This window comes from Malaya genurostris, chromosome 2 (genome assembly GCF_030247185.1).
Source record: "Malaya genurostris strain Urasoe2022 chromosome 2, Malgen_1.1, whole genome shotgun sequence".
In the NCBI taxonomy this organism is placed as follows: Eukaryota; Metazoa; Arthropoda; class Insecta; order Diptera; family Culicidae; genus Malaya; species Malaya genurostris.
The window spans coordinates 331,239,787-331,253,730 of NC_080571.1; the positions used below are offsets into that span (position 1 = coordinate 331,239,787).

Consider the following 13,944-nt stretch of genomic DNA (forward strand, 5'->3'; position numbering starts at 1 on the left):
TTTTCTTTTAAATTGTTTGCAATGTTCTATAAATAGTAAAATACATCCATATATAGTAGACAACCAACCTGTTTGCTACAATAAATAATGAGTTATCACTATAAATACCACTTTCTTTTTTCTAATTCAAAAAGCACTCTTTACTTTAGAAACTGAGAGCGACCTGAGGTTTTTTTGAAATCAGATCGTCTACGCATTCACATTCAATAACAGAGACAGGATCGATAATTTAATCAAACTTTATTGAATTCATTGCTTTATAGTAATTTTGAATGCTCAACCTTGACGAATGTCGATTGTGGCGAGTTTTATAAACATTTATTCCAGAATCGACATGAAGAACCATCAAATATACTACTATTCAGCTAGCAATCGCTTATGGGAGCTCACACGCAGACTAGAATACGAATGTGTTACTTATTTGAGGATAGATTTGCTTTGATATACACCAATTACTGTTGCATTTATTTGAACTGTTACTGTGCATTTATTTGAAAGAGTTAATTAAACCTAATGTTTGAAAACCAATTTTAGCACTGGTGATAATATTTCCAGCATTTCTTGTAATAATTTTTCATGTTTTCAAATACGCAACAGTATCCATGACGATGTTAAATTTTGAATTGCAGCGCTGCCAATAATTTAGCTGAGTACGTTGTCATGTTGACAGTGTACACTGACAGTGTACCTCAAAGCGTAAAACGTGTCGTCGAAAATATACCGGAGTATTCCGTATTATAATTTGTATTTGGTATTACCGGCCATACTCTGCTGACATCCGAGAACAAAAATGAGTATTATTTTGTTTCAAACAAACTTATAGCCATAGTTTAAAATTTGGCTATACCATCCGAACAACAAAGCTTCGAAAACATAGAACTAACACAGGTAAATCGCCTTACTTTCCATTTCCACTGTCCACTTTATTTTCTATCGGTAACTGGACCGCAACTGCGTCTGCTCAACTACTGGTTTGTGGAAACGATCTTTGCTAATTGAACGTAGCACGACCATTCAGTTTATTTATTTCCTCCACCGTTTCGAATGCCATTTCTACGGCTTGTGTAAAGTGTTTGCGAACAGTTCGCCAAAAATAGTGTAAAAATTCGCTTTCGTAGGTCGCATATCATTCGTACGAAAGCGAAAATACAGGTTTATAGGAGGAAATTACATTAGGTAAATCTATCTTAATTAAAGTTACGATTCTGCTGACATTAAGATTAATTAAGAAGATGTTTATTTGAAAACTTTCGAGGAAAGTTAAAAAATGTTTTTGTACTAACTGTATCTAATAGATACGATACTGTATTAGTCCTGAATTAAAATACAAAGGATTCATTTTATGAGATATTTGAAGTGCTATAATCTTTTGAAGCCAAATTTTCGCTTTTTGTTGTTAAATATGTATAGCAAGTGATCGTTTTGATTCCGATTCCATTCAAACAAGATGGGAAACATATTTGAGTTTAAAACGTACAGAAATCGTGAAAGAAGCTTTCCAACTGTTATAGTTGAATTTTGTTGGATAATTATAGATCCGAAAATATGCAGTAATTTTTGGTAGGACCATAAGACCTTTCAATTGACTCTAAGATTGGAAATAACGGTTTAGAGTAGGATTTATTTTTACGGTTTTTGTTCCGCCAGTTTAAGTGTTGGTGTACAATATTGAACACATTTTACCCTATAACTTCGGAACCGGAAGTCGGATCCGGATGAAATTCAAGAATTCCGTATGGGACCGGAAGACCTTTCATTTGTGGAAATCGGTCGAACCATCGCTGAGAAAAGCGAGTGAGATCCATTTTGGTATATATGACCACTATTTCCGGTACTTCCGGAACCGGATACCGGGAACCAGGATAGCCGAAATCGGTTTGTTTAGTTGCCTACGGATAATGACTATCGATTTGTGTAGTTTTGAGACCATTAGATTTTTTTTTTGATAAATTCGTTTGTTTCATAGGCAATATACATAAGTTTTTCTTCGCCGTGGCATCCACAATACATAGTACTTTGAACCTAATACATTTCGAATATCATATTAGTATGTTGGTATTCATTAGTTAATCTAAACACTGTTTTTATCAAGCAAGTTGCTATTATAAATTACATTAAATGAAATACATTTATTTTGTACATGATCTTATAACTATTTCAGGTTTGTTTGTATCAGTTCATCACATTTATTTAATATAAGATAGCTGGCTATTGGTTGAACTTATGGAAGAGAAAACATTCTAAAATAAAATAAAATTTAAATTGGAACTCCAATGGACTTAATGAATTAATAAAGAAGTTCCATATAAGGAACGTCACGACAAGCAGGAATGTCGCAAACTGGGACATTGGATAGTCTACCTTTGGTACGCAAGGAATTTAATAGTTGAGATCTGACATCACGATACTCCACGCATGTCCAAACAACATGGTCAATATCGCGGTAACCTTCGCCACAAGCACAATGATTAGTCTCGGAAAGTCCAATTCGAAGGAGATGTGCATCTAACGTGTAGTGATTGGACATGAGTCTAGACATCACACGAATGAAATCCCTACTCACATCCAGTCCCCTGAACCATGCCTTAGTCGATATTTTAGTAATAATTGAGTGCATCCACCGGCCCAGATCATCTTTATCCCAAGAAGCTTGCCAGCTGGCAAGTGTTCTTTGGCGAGACGCGCTTCGTTGAAAGCAATCGGTCTCTCATAAATTTCACCCTCAATAGCACCACATTTGGCTAAAATATCGGTTCTTTCATTGCCTGGAATGGAGCAATGAGCCGGGACCCAAACTATTGTGATTTGATAATTATTATTCAATAATTACGTTCAGGCACTGTTTTATTTTGCCCTAGAAACAAGGTTCATTTTTGCCAGCAGCCTTTGAGCGAATGGCTTCAATTGCACTCAGACTTTCTGTGAAAAGAAAATAATGGTTTGGAGATAATGTGACGATTACACTCAAACTATAATGAACTGCTGCTAACTCTGCTATATAAACAGATGCAGGTTCTTGAAGCCTAAATGAGGCCGAAACATTATTGTTGAACATACCAAACCCTGTCGCTTCTTCAATTCGCGATCCGTCCGTGTAAAACATTTTCTCAGGGTCGATATGCCTGAACTTACTTGTAAATATTTTTGGGATTTCCAACGAGCGTATGTGTTTCGGGATTCCACGCACTTCGCGCTGCATGGATGTGTCGAAAAATAAAGTTGAGTCAGGGACATTTTGGAGGCTGACACGGATAGGAATATATCTTGAAGGGTTGATTTCCTGTGACATATGGTTAAAATATACTGTCATGAATCTTGTTTGAGATTGAAGCTCAACTAGCTTTTCGAAGTTATTAATAACCAGGGGATTTAGCGATTTTTCAATGGAAGAACTCCTGCCAGAACTTTAAAACTCATTGTATGTGTCGAATGCATGCAGCCTAAAGTAATTCGCAAACAACGGTACTGAATTCGCTCCAGTTTGATAATATGATAGTTTGCAGCGGAACAAAAGCAAACGCATCCATATTCCATCACTGAAAGTATCGTTGTCTGACACAATTTTATTAGATCTTCCGGATGAGCACCCCACCAAGATCCTGTTATTGTTTTACTCTTGGTTGGCATTTTGTTATCAGAAACCTAATGTGTCCTCCCCAAGTGCATTTGGAATCAAACCACACCCCGAGGTATTTAAAAGTTGAAACCTGAGCGATCATTCTTCCCATCATATGAAGCTGAAGCTGAAGCTGCGCGGGATCATGCTTTCTTGAAAAGACGACCAGCTCTGTTTTCTCCGCAGAGAATTCGATACCCAGATGAACAGCCCAAACGGACAAGTTATCTAAGGTATCTTGTAGTGGTTTTTGCAGATCAATAGCTTCGGGTCCAGTAACTGAAACCACGCCATCATCTGCCAATTGTCTTAGTGTACATGGGGTTACTAGACAGCTATCAATGTCATTCACGTAAAAATTATAGAGGAGCGGACTGAGGCATGAGCCTTGCGGGAGACCCATGTAGCTAATTCTGAATGTTGCCAAATCGCCATGTGAAAAATGCATGCGTTTCTCTGTGAAAAATGCATGCGTTTCTCTGATGTCTAAAAATACAGATGCCATTTGTTGATTTTGAGCGAAGGCAATTTGGATGTCAGACGAAAGTAATGCAAGGCAATCATTCGTCCCTTTATTTCTACGGAAGCCAAACTGAGTATCTGACAACAAACCGCTCGTCTCGACCCAAGTGTCGAGACGTCGTAGAATGATTTTTTCGAACAATTTTCTGATGCAGGACAACATGGCAATGGGTCTATATGAGCTGTGATTGGAAGCTGGTTTCCCCGGCTTTTGAATGGCGATAACTTTCACTTGCCTCCAGTCAGGTGGAACAATATTTTGCTCAAGAAACTTGTTGAACAATTCCAACAAACTTCTTTTTGCGAGGTCGGGCAGATTCTTCACCAAGTTGAATTTGATTCTGCCCAACCCAGGAGCATTATTGTTACAAAAAATGAGTGCTATGGAAAATTCCATCATTGAAAAGGGGCTATCACCATTTGATTTCGAACATAAATTTTCACGATTTGGAAGCCTATTCATCATGATTTTCCAAACAATACTGAGTAGAGACGTCACTTTACACGGTCAAATCAAATTTCAGACAATAGAGTAATCCCTATTGAAAAAAAAAAACAAACCTGAAAACCCCCATTATGTAGAAAGGACGAAAGGACGGATCAATTAAAATATTGTTCCACATATCCTCCTACATCTTTAGTCTAATCAATGCGGTACAGTAGTTGTTTGGTAGGATCGATCACCTTTTAAATTTAAACAAACTATCTAATCATATATGCAGAAATAAACAATCGAATCCAGTAAGGTAGCGTCTTATCCCTCGCGTTATGTCCAATCCCTTCCTAACCTTATTCTATTTTTGACAGGCCGTTGATACAGACGATCAACAAGTGCTATATTTTTATATTCCCAACACTTTCGGTTACGGTCAATCCGTCCGTTAATCCCACAGCAGGACGTAACACTTGAAAAGCTAATAACCCTTCTCCTTCAATCCCCCCGGATGTTCATCGCTGTCAGTGTGAACGTCGTCCTTCCATCCACCGACCATCGTCATCGCGAGTCGTAGTCCTGCATCAAACGCAGCGTTAAAAAAGTGTCCATGGGATGTTTCCCACTCCATTGAGCATGGATTTGGGCTAATTGTTTCACTTTTTTTTCCTGACGGTACCGTTCCGGATACTGTTCACGTTCTCATGGTGGTGAAAAGAATTTTTTTTTTCGTTCTTTCACATCCAACCACCGTGATGATGGTCACTTTGGAGGCTTGTGTATTCCCGTGGAGCGTTCATGGTACAACAAAAAATGAAAACACCCAGGAAGAACTGTCGTAATCTCCCCAAACTCCTCGGTTCTGATGCAAATGACCACCGCTGGTTGCTGTTTGTTAGCGCGGTGTTGTAAAGCGGTCCTGAATGTATCTTCTGATGTCGGTCGAATACCCAGACTAACTTCATGGGAACCAATCTAGCTCGCCGGTGGAAGTCGTATTCTCATTCTCCCATTTTCCGGGCACTTTGTTTCTCATCTTCCTCGGCTGTGGTGGTTGATTCGGTCACTTTTTTTCCTGGGTATCTTCCCAAACTTCGAACCACCTCGCTACCATCTGCTCGAGTCGAAAATGGTCCCGGTACAACGAATAGTGGTCAGTGCGGCATGGACAAGGCACTTTTTGTATGCAAAATCGGTTGCGGTTGTTCGGATTCGTTTTCGAGAGACAGTGAAACAGGAGCGACGAACGTCCAGCAAAGAAGATATTGGATTTTGTTGGTTCCCAACGTAATTTATTTTTCCTTCTGATTAAGGATGTTTGGTTCACCGAAGAGGATCCAACAAAATGATTTCGTTTTTCGAACCATGTTGGTCTAAATTGTGTAATTCGGAAGAACATAGTTTTATAACCGAATCGAATAAGCCTCTCAGAAACGAACAATAACTTGTCTTCATATACTTTTACCGAGAAAAAAAATCCATTTAATTCCGCTTAGTTCGCTCAACTCTTCCATTTTCTAAAATATAATTAAAACTCAAGATAAAGTTTAATGAATATGTGTGAATAGCAAATTCTCATTTCACCGGTCGGATAGAGTTTATCATACAAACAAGGACCAAAAACTTCACGAGTATGTGGAAGGCGTCGCCGTCGCCGTCGTCGTCGTCGTCGTGCAAAAAAGGCATTACCCTATCCAACGTGAAAAAGCTTATTTTCCGAAAAAGCATGAAAAAAAAAGAACTGCTGGCGGTGAAGTCCTTGGCAACCACCGCCGCGTAGCACCTTTTTCATCGTTTGCCTTCCGTTGCTTTTATCAACCGGATCCTGCCTAGTGTGGATGCCTTTTCCATCAAGCAAAGGAAGAAATCTCATTTTAGTTTCACAGTGCAACCGCAAACTTTTTACCATCCCAGGAGAGGAACGTTGAGTTTGTTTCCGCTTTCCGGTCCCCTGCTTTGCCGAAGCAACCCCCTTCGAGCACGATCACAATGATTCGCCGTCGCTTCCGTCGAACCGGTAAACCACACCGTTGCCCTGCAATTATTACGAATCCGTCGAGGAGACAAACTTTTCCGGAAAAAGGGTTCTTCTAACCCGACCGGATTCGGAAAATTTTAGTTTTTCACTAGTCGAAAATTTTACTGATAAAACGAAACACACAGCACACCCCCTTCGGACGGATTTTCAAATTCCTTGTTGTTCTTCCGCCCATGCGTCTCTGTGGATGTGAATAACTCATTATTGTTACTCTTCCTAGGAATTTGTTCAGTTATATTGTGATGTCGGTTAGTAGCTCCCGTCTATTAACAAAGAATCATATTCTGCTATGGTAGATAAAACGATAAAATGAAACTAGAAATTATACTGAGCTAAATAAGAACAAGAACTGAATCCATTAGTTGGTGACACATTTTCTCGAAACAAGTAAATTAACCTAATCTAATTTTTAAATTTCAGGAATCCAATGTTAACTTTCAATGGTTAAAAATATACTCTAGCTGAAATTTGTTTTTCTTGGGCTTCGATAAAAGTAAACGTCCCACGCACACGCCTGCTGCGATTTCTCTAGAAAAAACGGTTTACTTCACAGTGCCTACAATCAGAGGAACGACATCCTGAATTCCAAAAACGACATTTTTCTCTAATGATGATATTAAAATTGATAAAATAAGTTTGATATAACAATGATTCATGAATTTTGCACTGCGATTATTTGTTTGCTCTATTTTTTTTTCTTTTTCTCTAATGTCAACTTAACAGCTCACTAAGAAAGCTTCAAGATTTTATCAAACGTAGAGCATCTGTTAAACTTCGTACGGAATGAAATGAATCGAACAGACACATTTACGATATTTTGCGTATATATTTGTGTATTATATATTTGTGTGTTAAAATAAGTGTGTTGAAAATTCGTCGTACTGTCGTTTAGGTGCATCGTTACAGTTCTGGAAGTATAGAAATGAAACCTTGCACAATTCACACAAAATATCAACTCAGGAGAACGATTTCAGATATTCAGAAAAGTTTTATTTATGTTTATGTTTTATTCGTATTCACGTCATCCAGTAATGTCGCTGACATTAGTCACCCACTTTTCATATGGATTTCGGAAGTTATGCGGTTTTTTATTTGCATTTTAAATGTCATGTAATTTCTTTACTAAATTCGGATTACCGAAGTTATGTGTCTTGTAATGTGGAATACCAAGGTTATGTGGATTTCTGAAAATGTGTGTGTTTTTTTAGGAATCGAACCCAGGTGGGTTGCGTGGAAGGCATCGAATTATCCACTACGCTATACCCGTCCCCAAATAAAAATATAAAAATGTGTGAATTTCCGAAGTTACGTGTTTCTTATGCGGATTTCCGTAGTTATGCGTTTTTTACGGATTTCCAAAGTTATTTGCTTTTTATGCGGATTTCCGAAGTCATGCAATTTTTTTTAATACGGATTTGTTTTTTATGCGTGGTTGCGAACCTATGTGTTTTTTATGTGGATTTCCGAAATCATGTAATTTGAATGATTTCTGAGAATATGCGGGTTTTATATGCGAATTATGCGAAGTTATGCGATTTCTTTTCGTGCAGATTTCCGAAGTTTTGAGTTTTTATGCGGACCTTCGAAGTTATTTGGTTTTTCATGTGAATTTCCGAAGCAATGTGTTTTTCTTTAAGCGGATTTTGGAAGTTATGCGGTTTTTTCAGTCGGATTTCCATAAATATTGGTTTTTTTTTCATGCGGATATCCGAAGTAATGTGTTTTTAATGCGTGATTCCGAAGTCATGTCATGGAATTATTAGTTTCATAAAGCGGATTTCCGAAGTAATGTGTTATTTTATGCGGTCTTGCAAAGTTACGTGTTTTTAGGTAGATTTCCAAAGTTATGTAATTTTAATATAGATTTCTTAAATTAGACGGATTTCTCAAAATATGACGTTTTATGTGCGGATTGGCGAAATTATTTGTTTTTTTTAAGTGGATTTCCGAAGTCATGCGGTTTTTTAATGCGAATCTCCGAATTCATGTGTTTTTTTTATGCGGGAATGCAGTTTTCTCATATGGATTTGCGAAGTTATATGTTTATTTTTTTCATGCGGATTTAAGCAGTCATGCGTTTTTGAGGCGATTTCCGAAATTATTTGTTTCTTTTTTGTTCATGCGGATTTCAGAAATTATGTGTTTTTTATGCGGGTTACTTCCGAAGTCATGCCATTTTTTTCTACATATTTCCGAAGTTATGTATTTTTTGTGGATTTTTGAAGTTATATTGATTTTAGAAAATATACGATTTGTATGCGAGTTTCCAAAGTAGTTCGTTTTTTTTTCAATGCGGATTTTTGAAGTAATGTGTTTTCTCATGCGGGTTTCCGAAGTTATGCGATTTATTCATGCGGATTTCCGAAGTTTTGTGTTCTTTCATGCAGATTTTCGAAGTCGTGTGGTTTTTTATGCGGTTTCAGCAGTCCAGCTTTTTTATGCGGATTTCCGAAGTTATTTGGTATGCAGATTTCTGCATTATGTGTTTTTTATGCAGATTACCAAAGTTATGCTTTTTCGAAGTGGATTTTCCGAAGTAATGAGTCATGCGGTTTTATATACGGGTTTCCGAAATCATGTGTTTTTTTTATATGGATTTCCGAAGTTATGTAATTTTTATGATGATTTCGGAATCTATGCGGTATTTTTCATGCGAATTTCCGAAATAATTTGTTTATTTTTTATTTTGATTTCCGAAATTATGTGTTTTTATGCGGATTTGGGAAGTTATGCGATTTTTTTATGTGGATTTCCGAGGTTATACGGATTATCCTACTGTTATGCGTTTTTTTGCAGATTATCGATGTCATATGGTTTTTTATGCGGATTTCCGAAGTTATTTGGTGTTTGTCATTATGTTTTTTATGCGAATTTTCGAAATTATGCGGTTTTTATACGGATTTCCGAAATCATGTGTTTTTTATGTGGGTTCCCGAAGTTATGCAATTTTTAATGAGGATCTCAGGAGTTATGCGGTTTCTTTCAATGCGGACTTTCGAAATTATTTGTTTTGTTTTATGCAGATTTCCAAAGTTACCTGTTTTCATGTGGATTTCGGAAATTATGCGGTTTTTATGTCGATTTCCGAAGTTGTGTGTTTTTATTTCGTGCGAAATTCCAAAGTTATGAATTTTTTTATGTGGATTTCTGCGGATTTTTCATGCGGATTTTCGGAATTATTTGGTTTCTTTCATGCGGATTTCCAAAGTAATTAGCTTTTATGCGGGTTTCCGAAGTTATGCTATTTTTTATGCAAACTTCCGAAGTTTTGTTTTTTTTTGTGGATTTCTAAAGATATGCGAATTAAAGGAAATATACGTTTTTTATGCGGATTTCTTAAGTTATGAGTTTGTTTTGCGGTTTTCCGAAGTTATGCAGTTTTTTTTATGTGGATTTCGGAATTCTTGTGTTTGTTATGTGGATTTGCGAAGTTATGTGGTTTTCATGCGGATTTCTGGAAATATGCAGTTTTTCACGTGATCGCCAAATGGCTCTTCTACTTTTAAGGGCTCTCACTAAAGCGCCACACAGTTTATGAAAATATTATTAATCAGTAATTAGTTGAATAATATTAGAAAATGCCTCGACATCTTAAAGACTGTCCCAGAAAGTATGGACGCACTTTGATTTCGCTGTAAATAATTCACAAGTGTTAGATATTCGATATACTGATAATATTAGACTACAATAACAGAATATTATTCTCAACATTTGCTACTTAGCACTTGTAGACTAGCGGGCAGACTTCTTGGCGACAAGTTTTGACACTTTTTTCCAATCTTTTTCGAACTGTTGAATGGTTTCAGCTGCCGAGACATGTTTCCTAAGATGTGCCTTCGTTGATGCCCTAAATTCCTCAATTGGTCGAAGTTGTTGGCAATTTGGTTGATTCATGTCTTTTGGGACGAAAGTGACATTTTGACCGTTGATTTCGAGTAGTGGCAAGAAGCAAGATCTGGCCAGAAGACAACAGGATCCTTGTGGCTTCGAATCATGAGTAGAAGTCGTTTTTGTAAACATTCCTTGATGTATATTTCGCTGTTCATTGAAGCAGTTGTGATGAAGAGTTTCGAAATCTTACCTCAGCTACAAATTGCTTGCCAGACCATAGCTTTCTTACCAAATTTTTCGACTTCAATCGATGTCTCGGACTGGTTTAACACTTACCCTTCTCGCACCGTATAATATTGTGGTCCCAGCAAGGATTTGTAATCGAGTTCCACGTAGGTTTCGTCGTCCATGAGTATGCAGTTTCGAACTCTCGGCCTGATCGATGCTTCTTGTTTCGGACTACGTTTTGGTTGTTTCTGCTTCTTATAGGTTCGAAGATTCAAACGTTCTTTAGCACGAAGAACATTTGACTTCGAAGTGCCCATTTTTTGGCCACATCCCGAACTGAAACCTCCTTCTTTTGCTCGAACGCCTTCAGTGTACATTTATCCAACTGAGGAGGTTGGTTTATCCTCAAAGGTTATCCTCACCGAACTTCCTGATTGCATTTCGCACGACTTTTTCATTTATTTCTTCCATTTTTGCTATCTTTCTCAGTGACAGTCCGCGTCCTGTGCACCATTTGTACACAATTTTTCAACGTTGTTTTGCTGAAAGTCCACGCATTTCGAAACAAACTAATGAAAACGAATAAACAACTGCACAAGTGGTTAAAGAAGAGTGTAAACCATTGGACGCAGCCATAAAAATTGACAGATTCGGAACCATTGCGAAATGGCAGAGGTTTTTGGTTGCGTCCATACTTTCTGGAACAGTCTTTAGAGCTTAAGCAGTGTGCCTTAATAATTATATTATTAAAAAAGAAAAAAAAACTTTCAATTAAAAGGATCTCTCTATTACCAGTTTTGCATTGTCATATAGAAAAGGTTATGCAATCAGTGCCATGTACCATTCAACTCGTCATGATGTGTGTAAATGTGTCAAAAATTTGCACTTAATTTTATCGGAGATGGCTTGATCGATTTTCACAAACCTAGATCCAAAAGAAACGTTTTGTGGACTTTTATTGAAATCCTGGATTATATTCGGTTCCGATTCCGGAACTACAGGGTGACGTGTACAAACAAAATGAAAAAAATAGGAGCATGATTCTCTCAAAAATGACTGCACCGATTTTTACGAACAGTGTTCAAATGAAAAATCTTGAGATCCCGTAAAAAAATCTTGATTTTTTTCGGATCTGACTTCCTAATAAACCTTAGGCTGTGAACCATTTCGCGAATGAATTTAACTGTTGGTTAAAATGTGACATTCCAAAAGTTATTTTTTATCGAGTGTTGAAATTTATTCTAGCAAATATCCTTCTTCAGTGAGACTTGTGTAAACTCGCTCAAGCTCAAGATTGCCTTCGTCACTGTTCGTGGTGCTGGTGTTGGTGTAAGATTCTGCTGTTAAGGTAAACTTAAAGTTTCAGGTAAATTTTGAATTTTTGAAGTTAATACATCATCCAAACAGCACAACACAAAAAATGTATTGCAATTTCAAAGAAACAAAAAGAATAATTTAAAAGTTCACATTTCGAAAAATCTTATAAGATGCACATAAATGGAGCGCAGTATTTTACACAAATTCATATTCAAGAGCATGTAAAGTATATAGTAAGATCGATAGTAACAGCCCGGGTTGAATCGAGAAATATTAGATCCCAAAGCACGCAATTTAATCGACTGAACCACAGAAACACACATTTGCTTAATAAATAATCCATACAGCGGCACTTGGTAGCCGAGTGCAAATTACACTCGGATCCTGTAAAATTCTGTACGAATGGAAAATTACGTCATTTGACAATTGAAGTAGTTATGAATTGTATCGTTTGTAAAATTAATATTTTTTTTTTCAAATTGAATTTAAGAAATGGACTAGCTGACGGATGTTACACGAATCGAAAACGAAACAGACAAATTTGAAGTCGGTTTCGTGTCCTTACCGTAAAATGGGCCTCTTTAATTAAATCCCTAGACGATCATCATTATTTTCAATGTATAATCAAATAACCATTTTTTCGCAAACTAAACTCATAACTTCTATTACGAGCTAATGGAGGAAAAAAATGTAGATATGTAGAAGTGTAGCTGCACCCGTTTGGGTAGGGAAATTCACTTGAAATACGATTCTATCAATTCACACCAGAGACTCCCCATTAAAAACCCTGAGCGTTAAAGGAAAGGAACTCTTTCCTCGGGACCACCAGCTTAGCGTACCCGACGTAGAATTAAATCCCTAGGAAAAATATTTGTAGTTTCATCAAGCTTTCTAATTTCATCCGTGTGTGGTGGTGGTGGTGGTGGTAGTGGTGCTTGTATTCGCTTCGGGACGGAGCACACTCGTTCTCGACCGATGGAAACACGCCTTCCACCGTTACCGCACGTGTGTACTTTTTTTTTGTTCTCCAGCCGTTCCGCTTCGGGAACAAATTTCGGCTGGCCTGCACTGGGACAGGATAAAGTTTCGTAATTTAAAAAAGGGGGTGTCTTATGAGAGTATGGCAGTCGAAAAAAGTACGAACAAATGATAGTACATCAGAGCTCCGAGCGAGCAGCGGGATGGGTGTCGAAAAAACTAGTTTTCTATTTCCAAATTAAAATAGCACGAATTCCATTTAGCTGTAGCGTAGGTCGGATACTTTTAAATCGGAAGACCAATGGCTAAAGGGGAAAGACTCACCCTATTCGGTACCTTTGTCACTTTGTATGATTTTATTCGGTATCATCGAATTTCTTTTCGGATGAATGGTGTTCGGAAAACTATTTTTCAAAACTTTTGAGCTTATTATAGAAACGAACAGCAGCAAAAAGAAATGGATTTATTTGTTCTGATTGCGAATTATACTTCTAAATCGGAAAATGACATCTGCTTCTGTGGTTCTAGTTTTTACCCCGATGGAATTAAATTTAAAGAATTGACATAGTTTACTATTCTCGTCGTTTTCAAAAATGGAAACCTATGACGATCAGACATTATAATCTATCAACGTTGAACTAAACTCTTCGAACAATTATCGCTACACACATACAACATCTGGCTTGTCCAAGAAAAAGTTGTAAGAGATCGATTTGGCATTCTTAAAAAATATAGCAAAACAGTTGAATGCTGCTAAATGCAAAATGAAAATAAAACATTACTTCGATCAATAATTGAATTTTTAACAAGTTATTGAAACCAACTCTGGACGATAGTTTGATTACTCCTTTTCTATAAATGAAGAAGTTATAATTAGAAAAATTTACATATACTAGGGTAACGGCTCCCTATTTCATCTGAGCTCCTATTTCCATCTCATCCCGTCACCTCATTACTTTGAACATGAAAAATATTTTACAA

At 37.1% G+C, this 13,944-nt stretch overlaps 1 protein-coding gene across 2 annotated transcripts in view; it reads right to left on the reverse strand.

Annotated features, from left to right (window-relative positions):
- Positions 1–13,944, reverse strand: part of LOC131431564 (zinc finger protein 271-like) — a 118,984-nt gene that overhangs the window by 29,434 nt on the left and 75,606 nt on the right. The gene's annotated exons all lie outside the window — the stretch shown is intronic.